Source organism: Pogoniulus pusillus, chromosome 13 (assembly GCF_015220805.1).
Source record: "Pogoniulus pusillus isolate bPogPus1 chromosome 13, bPogPus1.pri, whole genome shotgun sequence".
Taxonomy (NCBI): domain Eukaryota; kingdom Metazoa; phylum Chordata; class Aves; order Piciformes; family Lybiidae; genus Pogoniulus; species Pogoniulus pusillus.
The window spans coordinates 24,611,143-24,618,021 of NC_087276.1; the positions used below are offsets into that span (position 1 = coordinate 24,611,143).

Genomic DNA, 6,879 nt, shown 5'->3' on the forward strand with positions numbered 1-6,879 from the left:
CTCCATGGGTGGTGAATCTACCACCTCTCTGGGCAACCCATTCCAACACCTTATTACATTCCCCTTACAGATCCCCAAATTCTGCCCTCTCCAGCAGCAGGGCTGGCACTGCAAAGTGGCCTCATTTCAGGAGGGTTCCTGAGCCAAGAAAATGAGGAGTCTGTGAGGGATGCTGAGGCACCACAACTCCTGAAACACATCACAAAGGGAAAGTGGTGCCCATCACCAGTGTCCTCCCAAGGCAGGAACTATGATGATGGTGGTACTGAAGTAGGCTGGGGTGAAAACAGGAGCTGAGTAGGTTTTGGAGTGACCTGGGAGTGAACTGTTCCCTGTTGAGATGCTGGTTCCTGGACGTCAGGAGCAGAGCTGTGTTCAGAGTCTGTCTTTGCCTGCCTGGGACATTACAACAGCAGAGGAGCCCAAAGCACAGGCTGAGAGGCCAAATTCCCAGCACTTTAAAATTCCTCCTTGGAAGCTTTTTGGCTGCTGGAGGCCTGGGTTATTTCTGGCTGCTCTCAGCAGGAGTGTTTTTCTCTTGTTTCGTGGTAGGGAAGAACAAAAAGCTCAGTTCTCTGCCTCCATGGGGACAGCACAACTGCCCTGGCAGCACCAGTATGAGCTGTGTGTCCTCTCCCATCTCCCCAAGCCAGGGATGAGCTCCCCAGGGTAGGGATCACCTCATCTACTGCTCCCTGCATGAACCAGAACCACATCAAAGTTCTTCCTTCCTCTCCCCTTTCAGTCAGACCTTTTCAGCCCTGAGCAGTCCCTTCTCCTCTCAACAGGTCTTGTCCAGCTCCCTGGACATGCTCCTGCATCACTGCTGGAGGCACATCAGAGGCTTTTGGGTTGCAGAAATGCTTCAGCTCCTAAGAGGGTTCTTGGGGCAGAAAGAAGCAGGTTTGTGAAGCAAACCAGAGACAAGAAGCCTCCAAATAAGCAAGAGCAAACTGCAGCATCTCTTCATTGCCCACATTGCCACAGCTGCTCTGGCATTTTTATCAGCTTTGCCCCCCCCCCCCCCCCCCCCAGTGCTTTAGTGTTTTATTCAGAAGCACCCACTCAGCCCCCTCACGCCTTAGGGTGGGCAGCAACCTGCTGCCTGGGTACCCACTCCTCCGCCTCTGCCCAAATACAAGGCTGTGAGAGCCACCAGCTCACCTCTGGGCACGCCAGGAGAGGGATTAAGAGGAGGAATACCATGTATTTAGATGCCAAGTAGCTCAAGTACATGGTTCTGTTAAGGGTTTAGAAAGACAACACAGGCAGCACCCAGAAACTCTGGTTTAGCAGCCATGTGAGCACCCCGGGGGCAGGGGGTGAGGAATGGTTTTAGGAGTATGATTGCTCCCTCTGAGCTCCCCCCTTGCTCCCAGGGAAGTGCTGGCTCTGCAGAGGACCCTGATTTTGCACAAAGATGTTCAACAGAATGAGGTTTGCCCTGGAAGAGTTAAACCCTCCCAGTCCACCCAGCAGATTGGTCCCACTCTTCCCTAAGGGTGTAGTGTCCAGCTGTAGCAGCAGGAAAGGGGTTGTAAGCTCCCTGCTCTGCACCACCCACCCCACTGCCCTGCCTGCTCTTCCTGGCCAGCTGAACAAGCACCCAGCACCAGGGGATCCCGTGCTTAGTGATTCTGGAGGCAGAACAGCCAGGGAGGTGGGAAAGGCATGGGGCAAGGGACACGGGGGTGAGAGATGCAGCAGTGACCTTAGCCCTGGCATCTGGAGCAGGGTGGGTGGCTGGGATGAGGTGGGTGGTCTCTGATCCACACCATGTCCCTGGAAAGGGCAGAGATGGCCACTCTGAGCCTCCCTGCGTGGGCAGCTGCAGAAGTGCAAATATCCTAGGGCTGGGATTTAGAGTGGCCAGGATTCACTCTGGCTACAGACTTTGCTGGCCTGGCTGCAGCTCAGAGCACAGTGATCTGGCATCCAGGATCCTAAAGTGTCTCACAACTCACCCCAGACTCAGCCCCATGGACTCCTTGCCTGGATCCAGAACCCAGCTGAGCCTCAGCAACCTGATAGACACCAGTTAACATCTTTCCAGGGGGCTGAAGGCAACTGGAGGCTCCCTTGGGTCATACCCTAGCCAACACGTGGTGGCAATCCCTGAGGACATGGGAGATAGGTGAGCCTCTGTGATGGTGGCTGCTGGGGTGGGAAGACTGTCTCTTGGGCAGAGGGGTCAGCATGACACCAGGCAACCCTCACACTGCAGTGATCACCCCATGAGTGCTGCTGCTTTGGCCTTTCCTCTCCCAAACCTCAGTCAGAGGGAACTGGAATGGGCAGTGAGAAGGGAACCACCACTTTAGCCCAGCTCCCAGTGCAGCCACACCTGGAGATCATTGCTGCCACAGGCTTCTCACAGACAAGGATTTTCTCCTTGTAATAGTCCTCCAAGTATAAAACAGGATCCAGCACCACGCCTCATGAGGTGCCAGGTGACATGGGCACTGCCTTCATGTCCCCATTCCACCACACCTCCTACTTCTGTCACCAGCTGCTGCTCTCCATGGAAATTTGCTATTTTCTCTCCACTGATAACAGGCCCTGCCTGGTGCTGGGTCTAACTGGAGCTCCCCTGCAGCATTCCAGCCTCCCAGCATCAATCCATCTCCTGGGCTTAGTGTCACAAGTGCATCATGGAAAATGGTATTGATCCACCAAGGTGGTGACTAATTTGAGGTCTCTAATGAGGCAGGGATTTAATCTTATTACACTAAGGTAAGCAGAGCTGCTGGGTGCCCTGTGCTGGGCGGCACCTGGTTGTGCTGTTGTCCAACTCCTCGTATGGGGAAGTGCCTCCAAGGACATGTAGGTGTTAGGGAAGGGTTGAGGTTGTGTCTGGAGCTGAGTCAGTACCTTGTGCTGGAGTGCTCATGCTCTTGATCACACCCAGAGTCACAGAGGAGCTCAGATCCAGCATGACCTTCTGTGAGAGGAGCATCTCTCAGCATTGCACTCTTGAGTGTTTCTTCCATCTCCTGGCTTCTTCCTCCCAGCCCATCTCAGGAAGCATCTTAGTGTTGACTTAATGTACTCTTTCAAAATAGCACATCCTGGCTTCTCAACAGGGTAGAAAACTCAGGGGAGAGCACCCATTAGGAGACTTCCAGTCTGCCACCAACTCACTCTACACCCTGATGAGGTCCTTTAAGTCAGTTTCCCCGCTAATGCAACCCACTAACAGGAGCATCCCTTCACTCCCTTTCCTTAGGCAATGCAACTTAGTTGTCTGGACATCTCCTTTGGCTCTCCAGGGCCTTTGTTTCACAGATTTGCATGTCTCCAGGACTAAAGCACTGCTGTGGGATAGAGACAAGAGCTCCATCTGAGCCCAAAATCAGCCAGAAGGCCAATGAGGACAGCTAGGATGCTCCTCACTTGCGAGCAGGCTGACAGAAGGTAGTACAATCAGGGAAGCTACAGCCTTTGCTGACCCATGGGCTGGAGAACGTGTCCTCTGTGGCCTGGGGCAGCACCACACGTACACCAGTAGCTCAGTTCTACAAATTACCAGGGTGATGACTTTAACTCTGAGTCCTCTCCTGATGATGGCAATGATTTTTCCGACCACCCTGACCATAAGCTTGCAATATCAGTCTTAACTATGCTGAGCCCAACTGAGCCCTGATCTTTCCTGGAGCCCTGAGACACCACCACCACCATCCCCTGCTCTCTCCAGAAGCATTTCCTCTCCTCAGCTGGAAGCAGGTGCATGCTCTTGATAACTCTTCTTTCTGTCCACAAAGGAAATGGGGCGTGAGAACAACCCTGTATGAACACAGGGTAAGAGCTGATCTGAACTGGGACTCACAGTAACTTCCCTGCTCTCTGCCAGCCCTGGGAAAGACACTGAGCAGAAAACAAATTCTTTCATCTCCCTGAGCCAAGGAAGCCAGCAATGTCTCAATGCAATCTAACAACCAGGATCTCCTCCTCCTCATAGCTGGTGGAGGCAGGACACAAGCGCATGTTGGTATGACTGTCCCTGCCTCCAGGACTGTTGCTGCCAGCTAAAAGAGGGTCTCAGCACATGGAGAGCAGGATTGTGCTCTCTCCAGTCATGAGAGTTGCTGACATCTCTGGGCCACTGCAGAGCTATGTTGTCCTATGAGTTCTAGGTGCAACCAACCTCAGTATCATGTGAAGGTACTGTCTCAATGCTCTCAGGAGCAGGTGGCCAGAAACAACATCTTGAGGTTCACACATTCTTCCCAGCTGTGGATGAGCATATTCCTGGCTCTACTGCTCCAGGACATCTGAGCAGTGAATGTGGATCCCCCACAGAGCATGGACCTGGAAGCTACATGGATCTGGAAGCCACATGTGAAAAAGAAACAAACAGACAAACAAACAGACAAACAAACAACTCCCCCCCAAAAAAACTCAATGACAAGCCAGGAAAACTCATGGAAGCTGGGAAAGAATCACAGAGTGAAGGAAAGGAGGAGAAAACCCCTCTGTCTGCCTTCTAGTCCTGCAGGTAGGCATCATGTATGATGAAGCTCCACAAAACCTGGGCAGCTTCACCCCTTCTCACATCAGCACACAGGTAGAACGGTCAGGGAGGGAATCTCCCCCTCCACCCTTTCCTCCCACCCATCACCAGCTGTGGCTGGCAAGGACGAGGAGCAGGGTTAGGGGCCTTTCTCTCCAAGCAAGGACTGGAGACACCACACTCTCACCTGGTTAACCAGCAAACCCACTGCAGTTGTCTCTGCAGGCTCAGCAAACAGGCAGTGCTTCAGAGCCACGTTCTCCCCAGCAGCCTCCCTCGCCGCCTCCTGCGCGCAGAGCCTCGTACGTCACCGCCTGTGGAGGAGAAGCGGTGGGCTGGGGACCGAACTTTGGTCTGCGTGGGAAGCTTCCCCGCACGCAGCAGTAAGGGCGAAGTTTAACAAGGATGTGCAACAGGATCCAAGAGTTTAAGAAGCCCCAAGATGACTGGAGGCTTTAAATGCAGCAGTAAGTCGTCAGTGGCACAGAAATGCCAAATGGGGGTATGTGAGGAGGGGGAGAGAGACTGGAAGAGGATAAAGATGCTGGAGAACTGCCAAGCCCTGTCCTTTCCCACTCCTTGACATGCAAATCACATTTTCCTTTCAAGGAGCAATGAAAAACCTCTAGACTTTGGCAGGGCTTGGAGAGACCAGGCTAAGCCAGATCCATGGAGTAACTGCTCCCTGCAGCCAGCCTGCAACTGTACCCTCCATCGTATGGCATCCTCCTGCCCGCGTCCCCAGCAACTCCCATTTAAAACCCAGTCAGCACTGGGATTTCTTTGCAACCACAGGCGTTGCAAATAGGTTGCCAGGAGAAACAGATGCCAAGGGAGAAAGGTTAAACAGATATTGCATTTCTTGGGGGGAGGGGAGAAGCAGGATCCAATTCAGCTTTGCAGTTTCTATAACAGCCTCATTAGATCGCGAGCAAAGTGTGCACAAGCAGTTTTGGCAAGGAGAAACAAAAGACCTGAGAGGAGCCAGGGAAAGGATGAACGAACCAAAGGCAGGGGAGCTGCAGACCTTTCCAACCCCTGAAGTTCACATGGCTCTCTTTTCTTCACGAAGCACCTCTGGGAAAGGTAGGAGATGGGCGGGTGGGAGATTTCCTGCTGCCGGTTTTCTCACTAGATCCTATTAAACAAAAAGAATGGGAGCAAGGGGAAATTCCCAAGGCGAGAAGATCTCCATCATTAATTGCTGGGGGCCTGAAGCGGAGATGTTGAGCTGAATTCAATTAGAGAGCTGGTCAGAATCAGGCAGGAAGATGTGGCTTCTTTCAGTGTGTCAATTAAAGAAGTGACTGGGAACGATAGACTCCTCTGACCCATGAGGCAAAACACAGGCTTCCATCCGGCGCTGCCTGATGGCTCTGCGGCTCCCACTGGGAGCATATGGGCTCATGGATGGCACAGGGACACCAGAAGGCATCTTTACAGGCTGGGCACTCGGTAAACCCAAGCCTTGTGCCCTCTGCAGAAATAACTGTGCTCTGCAGGAAGGTGGCATCGTTAACAGTAATTAATTTGCAGGCACTGTCCCTTTCCTTTGTGTCACCTGCACGTGTGACACCATGTGCACTGCCTAAGGTGCGGTGCTGAGCTCAGGGCAGCACCTGCTACTCACTCACGGGATTTGGGTGGGTAGGTTCTGGGGTCCCTGTTTCAGCATTTCCCTTAGGAAACCAGGAAATAGCTGGCCACAATCCCTGGTGGCTCTCTGAAACCAGACAAAGCAGAGGAGCTTTCAAAGGGTATCTGGGCACTGGAATGGTAGCATCAAAACCCACACAAGTCCTTCTGGCTAATCATAGAATCATAGAATCATAGAATCAACCAGGTTGGAAAAGACCTCCAAGATCATCCAGTCCAACCTATCACCCAGCCCTAACCAATCATGGAAGCAGGTACAGCTTCATTCATGCCAGCTAGGTGCTGCCCTGCTCATAGTGGGAACTGAAAGCTGGAGGGTGCAGAGCCATGCCAGGAAATGCCACATCCTACCCTATTCTCCACCCTCCACCTCAGGCTAAGTTGAGGTACCTCTGATTTTCAGCCTTCCATCATTTCCTCTGCAAGGCCCTCACACTGTTTAAGACATGCAGAGCTGTCCCGGCTGCTCCACTGACCTTATCTCTTCCTCCTCTGTCTTTATCTTGTCCCTGTGGCTCACCTGTAGCATGAGAATGGGCATTGATAGAGGGTCACGAACCAGCACCTCAGACAATGCAAAAGCAGAGGAAGTGGATCCAGCAAAGAACAGCTGGAAGAACTTGCTAGGCCATGCCTTCAGTGCAGAGTGGTGGGAAATAAACAGGAGAAAAAGAGAAAAGCAGCAAAGGAATTCCAGGCTCACCTGGCCCAAA

The 6,879-nt window shown here is 52.6% G+C and overlaps 1 long non-coding RNA gene across 1 annotated transcript; it reads right to left on the bottom strand.

Annotated features, from left to right (window-relative positions):
• Positions 1-4,300: 4,300 nt before the first annotated feature.
• On the bottom strand, positions 4,301-5,830 carry LOC135180346 (uncharacterized). The gene is made up of 2 exons (XR_010304400.1): positions 5,538-5,830; positions 4,301-4,824 (listed from the first exon to the last, which is right to left on the bottom strand). It is a non-coding gene; the product is annotated as an uncharacterized LOC135180346 (long non-coding RNA).
• Between the last annotated feature and the right edge of the window lie 1,049 nt (positions 5,831-6,879).